Source organism: Haliotis cracherodii, unplaced genomic scaffold (genome assembly GCF_022045235.1).
Source record: "Haliotis cracherodii isolate W230 unplaced genomic scaffold, xgHalCrac1.p SCAF_14, whole genome shotgun sequence".
In the NCBI taxonomy this organism is placed as follows: domain Eukaryota; kingdom Metazoa; phylum Mollusca; class Gastropoda; order Lepetellida; family Haliotidae; genus Haliotis; species Haliotis cracherodii.
Window position 1 is genome coordinate 38,789,476 of NW_027266269.1, and position 17,031 is coordinate 38,806,506.

Consider the following 17,031-nt stretch of genomic DNA (forward strand, 5'->3'; position numbering starts at 1 on the left):
ATGATTTTACAAAACTTGCTCTTGCTCGGGAAAGACAAGAATTCTGACACTCTTTTCATAAAACCATAAAAACATGCTTGTATAATAATCTCTATCTATAACCGTCGAGGGCAAGCATATCGGGGATCCATAAAAATCATATACTCAACAAAAAAAGTTCCTCTGACCAATATTTTAGTGTATTTTTCAAACAAGTAAATTTTGAATTTCAATATTGTAATACATGTATGGAATCAAGTCACAAAAACGCAACTGCTACAGAAAAGCATGCATTCCATGCAAAAGTTGACTTTTATGCAAGCCCCATGCATTTCACTACCCAAGAATGGGTATAAAAACATGTGCGTTAATGGGATTCCATATGCATTGGTTACCATTGTGCTGACAACAAGCACTCAGGAAAACAACAAAATTACGCAATTATTCGACATTACAAAATGCCACGCCTGTCTGAAAATGAGCGTCTGCAAGGCAATGGTATGCTTGAAGCAGGATCAAGTCAACGTGAATGGCAAGACAATTTAACGTCCACAGAAACACCATTTGGTGTTTATGGCAACGTTGGCAACAGACGAATACAGTCAGAGACCATCCTCGGAGTGGCAGGCCATGCGTAACCAATAATCGACAAGACAACTGGATTCGAACAACACACCTACAAAATTGATTCCAGCCAGGAACAGAGACTGCAAGAAGCATCCCTGGCCTTCGACGAATATCTTCACAAACCATACGTCACCGCCTGAGATGTGCCGGGATTGTCGCCAGAAGACCCACCAGACGTCCCATTTTGACAGGAAACCACCATCAAGCATGTCTACAGTGGTGCAGACAGGTGAACGTTACGTCAAGCATCGTGTCATGGAAGAAGATTGGTTCGGGTGCAGCAGCGTTATGGTATGGGGTGGATAACAGCAAGACAGAGGACCTGCTTGATAAGGGTAGAGGGAAATCTCAATGGACAGCACTATCGCGACGAGATCATCGGCCCTGTTGTTCTACCGTTTTTGCGTCGTCATGGCCTGGGCATTACCTTTCAACATGACAACGCCCGACCTCATATTGCTCGACTTGTTCAGGATTCTCTTCAACAAAACAACGTGAATGTCATCCCCTGGCTGGCTCGCTCCCCAATCGAGCACATGTGGGATGAGAGGATCGGCGCCTTCGACGTCAACCACGTGTTCCACAGACACTCCAAGAACTTCGAAACATGCTCCAGCAGTTATGGACAGATATCCCACAGGACCTTTCGACGCCTGGTCCATTCCATGAGACGAGGATGTGTTGCTTGCATCGTAACCAGAGATGGACACACACGCTATTGATTTGTAAATTGACATTGTGGCATGTTCATGTATTTTTTATGAAATCACGCATTTTCTGAAGTCAGTATGGCAAATTAAACCATTTGAAAACTTACAGGAGTCTTTTATCTGTTGCAAACCGAAATTGTTTCAGATTTGGTAAAAAACATAATTTTGCATTAAATGTTATTCAGTGTCACAGGAACTTTTGTTGTTCAGTATATATGTGCCCTAGAGTCACGAGACAACAGTGTATTGTCACAAGGACGGATTGTTGACGTCATTTGAATCTTATTGTGATTAGAGGTTGGACTGATGTCACGCTAGAAACGACGTCATAGCTGAAGATGAAGTTGACATCATTCCATATATTGTGGTTGCGCTGCATTTGCGACTTACTTACTCGTGTTGTAAACATAGTTTGACTTGAACATATTCTCTATTTACATTACGATGCTTGCTATTAACAGTAAACAACACTTGGCATTGTCCACATGTTTCACAGTTCTATCCTACAATTTCATTTAAAAGATACGATAGGGTAAGAAATTGGCAATTTCCTCACGATATTTTCAAGAAACCTCTCAAACTCAAAGCTGCTTTCAATAATACCGCGTGAAGATTTGCGTCTCTAGTCGTGCCAGAAACCCATAATCGCAGGTTCGAATCCATGATCCGCCCTGACTATGTGTCCATACCATGTATACCATTGTAATTTTCACCAAAGTAGTAAACGTCTGATAACCATGATAACTGCATCACATTGGGATTACCTCCCACATTTGAAAACACACATGAGAATGTTTGTTGTTTGTTTCTTTGTTGTTATCACACCACCAACGTTGATTCAAACTCAGTAATATGGGTAAGGTTAGTGACACAACGTCAACGTGTTCAAATTACATACAGCTTCATCTACAAATAGCATCTAGATTATGCAAATGGTTATTTACATTCACAAAAACAACAAAGTTCATAAAAGTTTGAAAATTGTGCTTTAATGTGTCAAATGCGTCTGGACACAAAAAAATGTACGTCAAAAGTAGCCGATGTACATGATGTAAGATGCAAAATATAATAATTTCTAAGTAGGTGCATAAGGTTTATATACATAACACACTTAGGGACTGCCCATTTTCTATTCGGGGGTGGAAGGGTGGTGGTGTCCTCGGATTTTGTATGGAGCTATTGTTTTAATTAAAGCTATGATCCTAAATATATTTTTTCAAAAGAAAAAACACCTTATAACAATATTTTGTGTTAAGAGGCTGAAGCATATTCTTTTAAAGCTATAATCCTATGTGTATCTTTTTTTTTAAAAGGCCTAGCCTCATAACACTGTGTTTTCGTGTTCAGAGTCTGAAGGATAATCATTCTTATAATGCCTTGTATGGGACAAAGTAATGTTTCGACATAATCCCAGGCACACCCACCCAACCCCACCCCACCCACCCTTAACATTAGGGTTGGGAATTGGACTAAAAAGTGTATAGCGATATATTGCAATATTTCAAAAACATATTGCAATATTATATTGCAATATATTGGGAAATCATTTCTACCAAGAAAAAAGCTTTTTTCATATCCCTTTGACAAATATTAATATGAAAGATGCAATGTTAACAATTCTGTCAAAATTATGAACCAATTTTAATAAATTGTACTATTATTTTTATCTACAATCAAATAAAGAGTATGAAGCATTTGTTTTTGTCTTTGTTTTGATTTAATAAGGTAAGACTATACATCATGGAATATACATGTCAGTCACAGTCTCCAACCTTTTTCAATCACATTTGAATAATGTTAACTCTCTGAAACAGTTTGAAAAACAATGAAACATTAACATTAACATAAATTTGATAAGTATTATACATCATGACAAATTCCATGTCAGTCATTGTCAGTCATTGTCTCTCATCAAACATTGTGAAAAAAATTCCACTCAATGTCAAAAGATACAACTGGTCAAATTTCAAATAGTTTACCACTACCAGTACTGTGATCAGTGATCACAGTAATGGTAGTGGCCCTTTTGTTCGGCACGATGTCAAAGGCGTCAGCCATGTTGGATAAACAATCAAGGGAAGTAACTCTAGTTCCAAGTTGTCAGCAACGTTCGTTCCCGATGATTTCCGATTGTAAAATAGGTATTTTTATCAGGTGGTGTTTGAATCATGAGGGGAAAACCGATACGCCAAAAACTTATCGCGATACGTATCGTGATGAATTTGTATTGCAATATACGGGTATACCGATAAAACCGCACATCCCTACATAACATAAAACGCTAGATCCCCTTTGGTTCATGTAAATACACAATGCCAATCCTAAAGACAATCAATCTCTATTATCTACTGAAAATAGATACTAAAGTACTCACGGATATGAAAAAAACCTGTTTTTCTCAATTTAAAAATCGACACAAAGTGTTACGTCGCTGTAAATACGAAATAACAAAACAACTCGAAAAGTACTAGTCTGGATTTGCTAGTTTGATCTCGGTGAACAATACAAAATGTACTTTACAGGAGGTAATTTGTCGTCACTTTCAACATTCAAAAATAAAACTAAGTCCAAATTGACATAGCAGAAACAGACTATAGGCATTATGCACCTGTTCTCACCTGTCGTCATAGGTCATGGACATTCACCTTGATCTCCTTACACCTGGTTATGCCCTGTTTCACAATAGTCTGTTTTATTCACATTTTTAGCACTTTTACTTGTAAAAAGGCATAAAAACCTGTGATATGCTGTATTTGTGCCAAGGCCCAATTAGTACTAATTGGTTGTTTGAATATTTACATATTTTGTATATTAACTGCATTTATTTAAGATCTGAGGTCGAAAAAACAGTTTTTTTCATATCCATGAGTACTTTAGTACAACTGTGCGTAAAATGTAAAAAAGCATTGAACGTTATATGAATGGAACACTGCAAATCAGGAGTGACTTCAGGTGTTTGCAGAAAGCTTAAGCATATCCATCTCTACCGGTGGCACCCGACACTAACACATTGTGCATAAAAAAGTAAATGTTTGTTGCCTGATGCCGCACAGCTACTCCTGCCATACAAAGACGGCTTGTAAACAATCGAGTCTTGACATGGAGTGAGTAAGTCAGTATAATTTTACGCCGCTTTTAGCAATATTCCAGCAATATCACAGCCGGGGACACCAGTAATGGGCTTCACACATTGTACCCATGTCGGGAATCAAACCCAGGTCTTCTGCGTGACGAGCTAACGCTTTAACTACAAGGCTACCCGACCGCCCCCTTGACATGGAAGGAAGTGCTGGTTGTAGCCCACACGCTGAATGCTCGAGAAACTTTTCATTCACATAGATACAATGCGTGAAGCCCCTGTCTGGTGTCTTGGTATTGTTGGAATACTGCTACAAGAGGAGCAAAACCAAACGCGACCCACAGCCTTAATATACAATGACAAATGAACAGTTTGGAATGTATTTACCGAATAAATCTGTAAGTAAACATACAAACAAACAAACAAACGCTATCATAAAGAGCTGATTCAATAAGCAACACTAAAACATTTAAAGGTAGGGTACTATGTTCCTCAATGACATGGTCTTACAAAAATAAACATAAAAATATAAAACGTATACACCCAGAACATGTATATAGTGGCATATAAATATATTCAACGTAATTGGCGCCCCGCTCTAATAAGCGCCCATGGCGATATTTGCTAATACATTTGCTAGTGAACAATCCCAATTAGCACCCCTTCCGACTGATCAATGTACACACGGCTTATTGATTCGTGTCGAATACGGTATATATATATATATATATTCCATCAAGTACACTTTTGTCCAACATCTTCTTTATATCAGTAAATATAAAGAAGATGTTGTTATATGTGGACTTTCTTGTTTTATTATGTATTACATGTACACCGAGTGAACATTCGTGAACATATATAATTACACAACACAGATTGTTCTCCTACATATTTCAGCTTCATCTGTATATTTATTACTTGCCCCTAAAGAGATTACCTGTTTAATAAACATACAGCTGTATTATACATTGTGTAATACCATAGCGCGTGCTTGTGTACAACAAACCTCAACATCTCTTGGCTTATTCAACCTGAGGAGATGATAGATCACTGAAAGGAGCTTATGCACACTCAATGACCCCTGTAAACTCCATTGCTAGGCTGACGTCACATGGCATTGTTTCCCCAGTGGATCTTGCAACAAAATTCCACAAATCACGTCACAGAGTATTGTGACGTGATTGTAAAATTTGTGGTGCAGGCGATCATTTTGTAGCGTAAGTTTCTATTAAAGTATGTGAGTTAGATAACCTTATATATCCCGACACCATAAGCAGATACAGCATGTCCTTTATGATATTATAGAAAATATACAATATTGCTTTCCTAATCACCAGTTGGCATAAACTTAAGCTGGAGGATTAATATTCAAATCTAAGACTAAAGGTTATATATACACAAAGAAAAAAGTTAAGCACACCCCTATTTCTAAAACATGACAAATGGCAAAAATCATGGCATGGGATGACTGACCACAGGACTTGGGCAATACCAATGTCATCGGATAGAACAAACATTTGACAACAAATAAAAAAGATATTGGTGAGTTGTGATTGAAATTTACTGACAAAAACATGGTAACACAGGTACTGTTTTTGACCTTAGACAATACCTGAAAAAAGTATGGAGCTGCAGGATTAAGTAATCGAGTTACGTTTGATGTTTAATGTGAAAATGTTCCTGAAAGTCTCCACTTGACACGACACATGAAACAGATTAGTAGCGGGTATAACCGCCACGTGCCCAGATGACGAATACCACCCTACGTCTCATGCCTCCAGTCACACATTGGATCTGTTGACTGGTCAACAACAACCACTCCTGATGCAATGCTGCTTCCAATTGGCGTAAATCTTGTACAGGAGGACCTGGTGCTTGTATGCGCCGCCCCAGAATATCCCAAACATGTTCAAGGGGGTTAAAATCTGGGCTCATTGCTGGCCAGGGTAGAGTCGTTATTGCATTGGCCCTCATGTAATCCACGACTGCATGCGAATGATGAGGCCTGGCATAGTCATCCATGTACTGAGGTCGAGTAGCCAGAGGATGGTTGTCAAAATGGGGAACGACGACTGGCCTCAAAATGTCCCGGATGTACTGAATCCCTGCTAAGATGCCCCTTATGGTGATTAAATCCAACCTGCAATCATGAGAGATACACCCCCAAACCATTACCGAGCCCCCGCCGTAAGCAACAGTCGGTTTAATGTTCCTGGGGGTGTAGGCCGTGTTCCGGTGTCTCCAAACTCTTGTTTTTCCATCAGTGACGTGGAGCAGAAAGCGACTTTCGTCTAACCAATGTATACGTCTCCAAGTTCTCAGATTTCAGTTCTGTCGCGCAATACACCATGCTAAACGAGCAGCTTTGTGGTAATCTCTCAACAAGAGACGTTTTATGACGTTAGGGTTCTCGGCGTATGAGACGAAGAAGGTTCCTGTCTTCGGGATGTGTCGTCACAGGAGGTGTTCCGGATCTTGGACATTCCTTTACATCACCGGTCTGAGCATGTTTCTCGACTTAACGGCTTACGACAATGTGATGATACCCCAAATTCCGACCATTGGCATTACAAAATATTCCTGCGTTATGCCATCTTGTGGCTTTTGATAATCGCCTTCGTTCCATGGTCACACAATGTCATGGAATAACTGTTTAAAACCGAGCTTAAGTAAGCAATTTTATAGAGGGTAGCATGCTGAATTGGCATACCACGCATGTCACGTGAGCTTTTGTCACGCATGACTGATTACATCATCTCGAGAAAACATAATTCTTCCTGTAATTATATCTTTCATGACTGTTACAACTATTGGGACCAAACAATAATGAAATATATTAGGGTGTGCGTAACTTTTTTCTTTGTGTATATTAGACTACAAGTTACTTGAATATGTACGAACAAATAAGCGAAATAGCAGCCGTAATATCAAACCTGTTTGTGGAATTTAATGGAATGCTTGACCAACCTGTTTTACACACTGGGTTTATAGTAGATTTTATCTAAAAGATCGATATCTCATTTGACTGGGGGTTCTTTTGCATTAATAAATACACGTACATAAACAATTTAGGAAGGGACTTAACATCGATTTTATACGTTGAATCGTTAGACTATGCAAGATTCACTTTCACTTACATATTGATCTATTATTACGCTTGGATGTGCTTTATTTTCTACAATGACATCACCTTAGCATACGAGCATAGGCCACAAAACATTGACTCATATTTTTATCTGTTCTTGCGCTGTCTTAGTTCTCAGAAACACAGATATATAACATTTCATATGCACCTGGACAAACTGGTTGGCTATAGGTTACAAGTATTGAGTCATGTTATAAAGTTAACACCTTTTATACAATCTCAGATAATGTAATTTAAGCTCACAAATCATTAATCAGTACTGTATTTACAATGTGTTCTCTGTAAGGAAACGGTTTGTCAAATATGTATCATCGTTAATACTTCACAGGATTGTGTACTTGACTTTACTCCACCGCCCATAGGGGCGGTCGGGTAGCCTAGTGGTTAAAGCGTTCGCTGGTCACGCCGAAGACCCGGGTTCGATTCCCGACATGGGTACAATGTGTGAAGCCCATTTCTGGTGTCCCCCGCCGTGATATTGCTGGAATATTGCTAAAAGCGGCGTAAAACCATATTCACTCACTCACTCCACCGCCCATATATGAATACAACAACTCTGGGGTACATGCTACTGCACATGCCTGTTAACGAAACTCACAGATGTTAAGTGGGCCTGACTACGTGCATGAACTATATATGAATCTTACCATTGCCTGATATTGAAACTATGTGAAGAGCACACGTTGCTCAAGAAACATAAACGTTTTATGTGATGTCATGTGAGGTCACCAGAGGCTTCTAATCTGTTTTACATATTAAGAAAACAAATATAATTAGTGACGTGTTGACATTCGTGAACATCAGATTGCTTCCAATATATTGTGTTAACTGAGTACTTATAGACGCTACTTCGATAACCATCGTAAGATCAAAATAGATCCAAATAAAAACGAGGAGTCCAATTCAATTCAGTCAATCTGTCTAAAACCAGTCTCATTGTTATGGGAATATGTACATTATATTGACTGAAACTTTCGGTCAATATGTACATTGCCTGAGTGAATCTGTCAATACACATATTGACTGACATTTTCAGTAAATATACATATTGCCTGATAGTAGACATTGACTGTGACATATACAATATTCTGAGGAAATTGGTTAATTACACACTTAAGTGATATTATGCACATCATAGAAAAATTGGTTAAGTCAGGACTTAAGTGTCACTAAATGCAACCGAACTTGCATAATGGTTAAGTAAAGACTTAAGTGACGTTCTACGCAACCCCTTTCACACATTGGTTAAGTAAACATGGTAAAGTCCTAAGTTTTGCTAAACACAACCCTTTTCACACATTGGTTAAGTAAAGTCTTAAGTTTTGCTATACACAACCCCTTTAACACATTGGTTGAGTAAAGAGTGAAATGACATATACAACATCATGTACAAATTGCTTAAGCAAAGATGTAAGGGGCGTTCTACGCAACCCCTTTAACACATTGGTTAAGTAAAGGCTTCAGGGATGCTATATGCAACCCCCTGAACACATTGGATGAGTCAGGACTAAAAAGACATTATATACAACATCCTGTACAAATTGCATAAGTAAAGACTTAAATAACATTCTTTTTCAGCAACACCCTTAACACATTGGTTAAGAAAAGAGTAGTAACATGACACTATAAATGACATTCTGGGGGAAATTGGTTACAAAGGAACTCAAGAGACATTTTAAATAAGACGTTGAGCAAACCGGTTACTCAGAGACTTAAGTAAGAGTGTATTCACTGTTCTTGGGAATATATATAATTAGAGAATTATGTGCCACTATTTACATGTACGTCATGGACTAATTGGTGAACAATAGATGCACCTGGAATGTGAAATTATTTACACCCCTATGACATTTTAGCTGTGTAGGTACTTGTCATGGTGATTGTGTTGGTTATGCTCATGGTACAGTAGGCATTGTACAATGGACAAGAGGCATGATTGACATCACCGTGTGCAAATTGTTTTTGTAGAGCCTTAAGTGAAAGTACAAATGGTCCATGGGAGACATCTTGGACAATTTTGTTTAATTATTTGATGTTGTAAACAACCTCCCATACCATAGATAATGAACGGGTATTTATATCCTACAACGTAACAAATACATTGATGAAAGTGTTTGTCTGTAAGAAGATACTTAGGCTCATAGTTTTAATTTAAAAAATAACTGCTTTTGCAGCTGTAGCTGGAAAAATATCCAGTTTCTAGTCGTTAAATGATGGTGATTCATAAACACATGTTTTTGAAAAGTTGTAATCGTACAACGGATGTAGACGTAGAGACACTGCATTATACAGAAATTAGTGACAAAAGAGCTTTATAAACAAATGACATCATACGCAACACCCTTGTCAAATTGGTTAAGAAAATACTAAAGTGGAATTGTATATAACATCCTGGCCACATAAGATAAATGAAGACTTACATTGCCTTAAAAATAACGGAAACTGGAAAACAAGGGAGTTCTAGTGAAGTTATAAACAACAGCCTGGGCAAACTGGTTCACAAGATACTTACTTAACTGACATTATATACAACATCACTGACAAACTGGTTCAGTAAAGACTAAAATGTCATTATACACAACATCCTGGTAAAATCAGTTTCTCACATACCCCCGAAACGATGGATACAACGTCCTGGACAAATTGGTTATGTAGAGTCTTAAGTGGCGCTATGTACAACAAATTGGTTATGCAGAGTCTTAAGTGGCTTCATGTACAACAAATTGATTTTGTAGAGTCTAAAGTGGCTTCATGTACAACAAATTGATTATGTAGAGTCTAAAGTGGCATTTTGTACAACAAATTGATTATGTAGAGTCTAAAGTGGCTTCATGTACAACAAATTGGTTATGTAGAGTCTAAAGTGGCATTTTGTACAACAAATTGGTTATGTAGGGTCTAAAGTGGCTTCATGTACAACAAATTGATTATGTAGTGTCTGAAGTGGCATTTTGTACAACAAATTGATTACGTAGAGTCTAAAGTGGCACTTTGTACAACAAATTGATTACGTAGAGTCTAAAGTGGCTTCATGTACAACAAATTGGTTATGTAGTGTCTGAAGTGGCATTTTGTACAACAAATTGATTATGTAGAGTCTAAAGTGGCTTCATGTACAACAAATTGATTATGTAGAGGCTAAAGTGGCATTTGTACAACAAATTTGTTATGTAGAGTCTAAAGTGGCTTCATGTACAACAAATTGATTATGTAGAGTCTGAAGTGGCATTTTGTACAACAAATTGATTATGTAGAGTCTAAAGTGGCATTTGTACAACAAATTTGTTATGTAGAGTCTAAAGTGGCTCTTTGTACAACAAATTGATTATGTAGAGTCTAAAGTGGCTTCATGTACAACAACTTTGTTATGTAGAGTCTAAAGTGGCACTTTGTACAACAAATTGGTTATGTAGAGTCTAAAGTGGCTTCATGTACAGCAAATTGATTATGTAGAGTCTAAAGTGGCATTTGTACAACAAATTTGTTATGTAGAGTCTAAAGTGGCTCTTTGTACAACAAATTGGTTATGTAGAGTCGAAAGTGGCTTCACGTACAACAAATTGATTATGTAGAGTCTAAAGTGGCATTTGTACAACAAATTTGTTATGTAGAGTATAAAGTGGCTCTTTGTACAACAAATTGGTTATGTAGAGTCTAAAGTGGCATTTTTCACAACAAATTGGTTATTTAGAATCATAAGTGGCGTTTTGTACAACAAATTGGTTATGTAGAGTCCAAAGAGGCATTTTGTACAACACATTTGTTATGTAGCGTCTAAAGTGGCTTCATGTACAACAAATTGATTTTGTAGAGTCTAAAGTGGCATTTTGTACAATAAATTGATTATGTAGAGTCTAAAGTGGCATTTTGTACAACAAATTGATTATGTAGAGTCTAAAGTGGCTTCATGTACAACAAATTGGTTATGTAGAGTCTAAAGTGGCATTTTGTACAACAAATTCATTATGTAGACCCTAAAGTGGCTTCATGTACAACAAATTGGTTATGTAGAGTCTAAAGTGGCATTTTGTACAACAAATTGGTTATGTAGAGTCTACAGTGGCTTCATGTTCAACAAATTGATTATGTAGTGTCTGAAGTGGCATTTTGTACAACAAATTGGTTATGTAGAGCCTAAAGTGGCTTCATGTACAACAACTTTGTTATGTAGAGTCTAAAGTGGCACTTTGTACAACAAATTGGTTATGTAGAGTCTAGAGTGGCTTCATGTACAACAAATTGATTATGTAGAGATTAAAGTGGCATTTGTACAACAAATTTGTTATGTAGAGTCTTAAGTGGCTCTTTGTACAACAAATTGGTTATGTAGAGTCTAAAGTGGCTTTACGTACAACAAATTTGTTATGTAGAGTCTAAAGTGGCTTCACGTACAACAAATTTGTTATGTAGAGTCTAAAGTGGCACTTTGTACAACAAATAGGTTATGTAGAGTCTAAAGTGGCCATGGAGGAATGAAATTCTATTGTAGTTCATGTGAACGCTACCCATAGCCTAAATATACAATGAAAAATGAACATTTGGGAATGTATTTACCCAACACAACAGCTGTAAATCAAATAACTGTACCAATATTGTATAGCAAAATGTTCATATCAAACGAGATATCCTAGAGTTTCATTCCTCCGTGGTTGTCATATTGGACTTTGTGGCCATAATGGATTTTGTTTGGGTGGCCTCCATATCTGAAAATATTTGGAATGTCATTCCATACAAAATGTGCCAGGTTTCATGCTTTTGTAACAACATGCAAAAACATCCACGAAACGGCTGCACTATAAGGATTTGGATGGCTTCACATACCACATGGACAGCAGCACTCTGGTAATACTCCATGGAGAGAGGACAGAGCTTTGAACTTGGGCCAATACATATTCTGGCCACTTCAACCTTTATCTCATGGTACAAAAATGTGATTTCAAATTGCCAGTGACTCCAGCACTGTAGCCCCAATGCAGATGTCATTAATCTCTGAATCCCCCATCTCTCTATGGCTCCTTTTCAATTCAAATGTAGTTGGAAGCCTAGAATGTAATACATTGTCCGACGGACAAGACCACCATCATCTATGACATACGCTCTGGGTCCTTGTTTGTTATAGAACACAACACCATGACAATAACGAATGGCAACTTCCAAAAAAACTGACCCAGCATCCTGACCTGGAGGTTTGTGGAATGTAATCCTGATCAAGTCCTTTGGCCCTTCTTTAAATTTTCCGTCATCACCCAAGACACAGATGTCAGATTCCAACTTCTTGTAAATATGTTCTGCCAGTAATTCTTCTGGAATAGCCAGCTTAAAGCCATCGTAATTTGATATGACATATCCTTTTGTTGTCATCTTATGCCTGATTCCCAAGTAGTATGACCCCCATCAGCAACCTTGGACATGGCCGTTATAGAATCTCAGATTGTTCCATATGTACTGAGTCATCTCCTCAACATCTCCCTGAATGTATTTGAGCTTTTTTGGTGGGGGATAGAAGCTTTTCAGTTGTGAAAGTCCTGGACATTACCTAGTAGTTTCCTTTGCACAGTTCGGCTATGTGTCGCTCTTTCTGATTTTGGCAAGAGTGACTAAATGTTTGGTAAGCTGATGGGATGATTCCTAGTGTCAGTTTTCACTTTAGAATTGAAATCAGCAGTACATCCAGTCTCAACATGACTAACGCGTATCAGAAGAAAATCATTTAAATATTCGTCAAACTCACGCAACCATGTACGTTGATAAGTGTCAGTAAAAAGTTCGCCACTTTCAAGCAAATTGTTCAACACGGGTACTATAGCTTCGTCGACGTACGGAAGATGCCTGGCTTCCTGGGGGGTCCCTTCAGCGTGTAATAACAACACACCTCCACCACTGTTGCGTAATGCTGACACTTTAATGGCAAGTTCGTCTAGGAAATGTTTCTTTTCATGACTCAACTTGAATTTCTGTCTTAGAATATAAGAGTTCATGTGGATTATAAAAACGTTCTTGTATTCTAGACTCCTACCCTCGGATACTTACGTCTGGAACACACATCTGTAACAGAAACAGTTGCATCTTGGTAGTAAGTCGACACAACCAGGTAGTCTTATCAATACATTTGTGATATATTTAATTTTGATTCCAAAGTTACAAGAAGAATATCAAGGGACGATGCGTGTACCTTACTTAATAATGTGAATACACATTTTCAGTCAGAATATGTCTTCAGCAACCCATGCTTGCTGTAAAAAGCGACTATGCTTGTTGTTAGAGGCGACAAACAGGATCGAGTGGGCAGAATCGCTGACTTGGTTGATTCATGTCATCGATCCCAATTGCGTGGATCGATGCTCATTTTGTCAATCACTGGATTGTCTGGTCCAGAATCGATTACTAACAGACCGCCCTCATATAGCTGGAATATTGCTGAGTGTGGCATTAAACAACAAACAAACAAACAAGCAATGGCTTGGAGACTAGTTTTAAGTGCAACAGGGCAATGGATAACACCATGGCTCACAATGATTGAAGAACCTCCAGTGGCACTATAACATGGAGGAGAAAAGTTAAAATTATCTGTCTACTTTAGATAGGTTTCTTGTAAGCAGAATGCTGATGGCTTCAAGTCACGGACAAATAGATGCATTTAATTAAAATTAGTCCTTAATCCTCTACAATTCAACTGAACAATAGTATCTGAATAAACTATCTTTATCTACCCCGCACTTTCTTTGAGGGCGACACGCTATGTGCCCATGGATAGATGTTTTCAGACACATCCATATCCCCAAAGGTTTCAAACTTATTGAAAAGTTGGATTTGGTTATTTGTCCCTTTGCAGGCTCTGCCACGTTGATGTTTGTTAGCGGACTTAGTTCTAGGTTTTATTTTGTTTTGTACAACAGTTTTCTCATTTGTTTGAGATGCAGGTTTTAGAGCGGATTGTGATGATGATTGTTCCTGAGATGAAGAAGATGACTGTGAGATAGCACAAGTGTTTAAGGGATCGATTCTGCAGTGTGAGTGGACTCTTCAGGTAAGTAGACTTCATGAGCATCCGTGTTTATCCATGTCAAGTCTTTCTGACAGTGAATTGAAGTGGTTACAGGCAATGTGGTTACTTTACAGCTGTATCAGAGGGTATTCTAGTAGTGGAGGCAAAAGATTCATTTGGTTCTTGGGGGTGAACATCAAGTTTTTGGTGTCAGCAAAACTAATATTCTTTGTAATATTCTCTTTTGAGTAGGATGGGTGACTCCCTGTGCAGTTGATGCATTTTTGTAATTATCGTCACAATCTTCTGTTACATGAGTATTCACACTGCAGTGAGCACATGTAACAGACAATGTGCAAGTATTGTCACTATGACCGAATTTTGGGAATTTGAAGCATCTCAAAGGGTTCGGAATGTGGATATCAACATTGATATTGCAATATTCTGTTTTGACTGATGTAGGAGCATTTGGAATATGGAGGAGAAAAATGGAAGAGGTCGGTGATTGTAGGTTGTGTTTAAGAGATTTTCAGTAGGTCACTGTTGATTTAAACAGTTCAATAGGTACCCTACAGCATCATGTTCACAGAAACTGCTGTAACACTCAGGACGTGTGTAGAGAGTCATAACCCTCACCCCCTCACCCTCTTCCCCTCCCCACGCCCTCTCCCACACTTCTGATTCCTTCTATGCACCTGATCAGGTTCATAATCACAGCCTGAGGCAGGGCTTTCCACTCCCGGAGCAGAGTGGCTTGCTCCGTCTCTAAAGTGAGATTTCCAACAACAACGTGTAATCGTGTCCTTGCAGTAGCTGTAATGCCACCCAGACCATTATGAACCATCCCCAAATGGAGTATGCGCTACTACAGTAGCATCATGAAAACGTTTATGTTGCTGTCTGTGTACTCGTCTACGGCCATCATCTAAAGACAGATTAAATTTCATCAGTAAACAGCACTGATGACCACTGACATCGATTCCAACGCTGATGACGTCGAGAACGGATACCAGCAGAATGCCATCTGCTTCGTACAGTGACCTGGCTAATGCGGACATTATTGACGTTAAAGTGTTCATCACTTATCTGACGTGACGTCAGAAATCGGTAAGTTATGGTAAGATTCTCAAGGTTACCTCTGAGTTCTTATCCAAGGACGACCTGGTCTTTGACCATAGGCAACTGTTCCAGTGGCCTGGTACCGCAGCCACAGCCTCCCTAATCACACTCTGGGTGATGTTAAAGTGTGCAACCACCTGACGTTGACTGTTTCCAGTTTGGAGCCAAATAGCTCTGCCACGATTTTCATCCCTCAAAAATCGACGCATGGACACACGAGTGTCCTATCATTTGCTACTGTTAATTGGGTTTAAAACCACATGTCAGTACGCTGATTTGTACATGCAGCTACTGTTGGGACGATACGATTTTTGAGACCATGAACACAATGTTTAAATTTGTGTTTACCTCCTCCTGCATTAATTACCATGGTTCGAATATTGTTCAAATACAGCCACAAACATTCACATTTGTGGTCTTTAACAACTGTGGTTTTGATCATTATTAGTTTGAGGTTTGAATAGGAGAACTTCAATTGTTTCGTTCTAAACTATATGGGTGACCCTTCAATAATTATGTTGAGTGTTTATATAAATGTTGTTCTTTTTATAATTAAATTTTCGTTGTGTTCACTGAAATTCTTGCATTCTGATTAGCTGAATTGGTCACGTGTTATTGCATTCATTTCCCACTGAATGCAAAGCATTAAGCCAAGCCCACCGAGGCGGACTACTTTTATTGCTACGGAATGTCGGGGAATCCCAATATTACAGGACAGGACATTAAGCGAAATTCATGATATTCACTGTCCAAACAACTCTTTGAGTCCAAAGGCCGAGAAAGAATGAAACAGCAAACCTGCACATTCCCCTAGCCCCATCAAAGATCGATGTGTGGATGGCAGCCCTAGAAGAAGCAAACTTTGACGATCCACGGGTGCTGAGGTTTGCACACTATGTTACTGAACAGTGGATGGAGAGTGATGGTCGCAGCATGTGGAACCACTTCAAGACAGTGGGTTCCAGAACCACAAACAATTTGGAAGGCTGGCATGGTAAGCTAGGCAAACAGAGGCCTAGCTATCCAAATATATTCAAACTCATTGACATAAATAAGAACAGTGTTTTGTAGAGTCACTGCTTCTGCAAATCCAGGCTGGTGGTCGACTTCCTCCAAAGAGGAGGAAGTACCACAATGTGGATAGCGGTATTGAGAGGGAAAAGCAGGAGGTGTTGGCAGGGCTCAAGTCACCAACAGAATATGCTGATTCTGTGGCAAGATTAATTGGTTTGTGAGTTAAAATGTATGTGAAGTGTAAATAATTAATTTAATTTCTGATTTTAATTTTATATATTTTGTATGTATGAACACATGTATGATATATAATGTATGCTGTATGTACATGAGAAATAAAATAACGAAAGTCATGTTGCCCTCTTTTAAATCC

General features: G+C 38.5%; 1 protein-coding gene across 1 annotated transcript in view; it reads right to left on the bottom strand.

The window, feature by feature from the left end:
- LOC139460432 (uncharacterized) overlaps positions 1–17,031 on the bottom strand; it is a 289,333-nt gene that overhangs the window by 185,868 nt on the left and 86,434 nt on the right. The window lies entirely within an intron of this gene.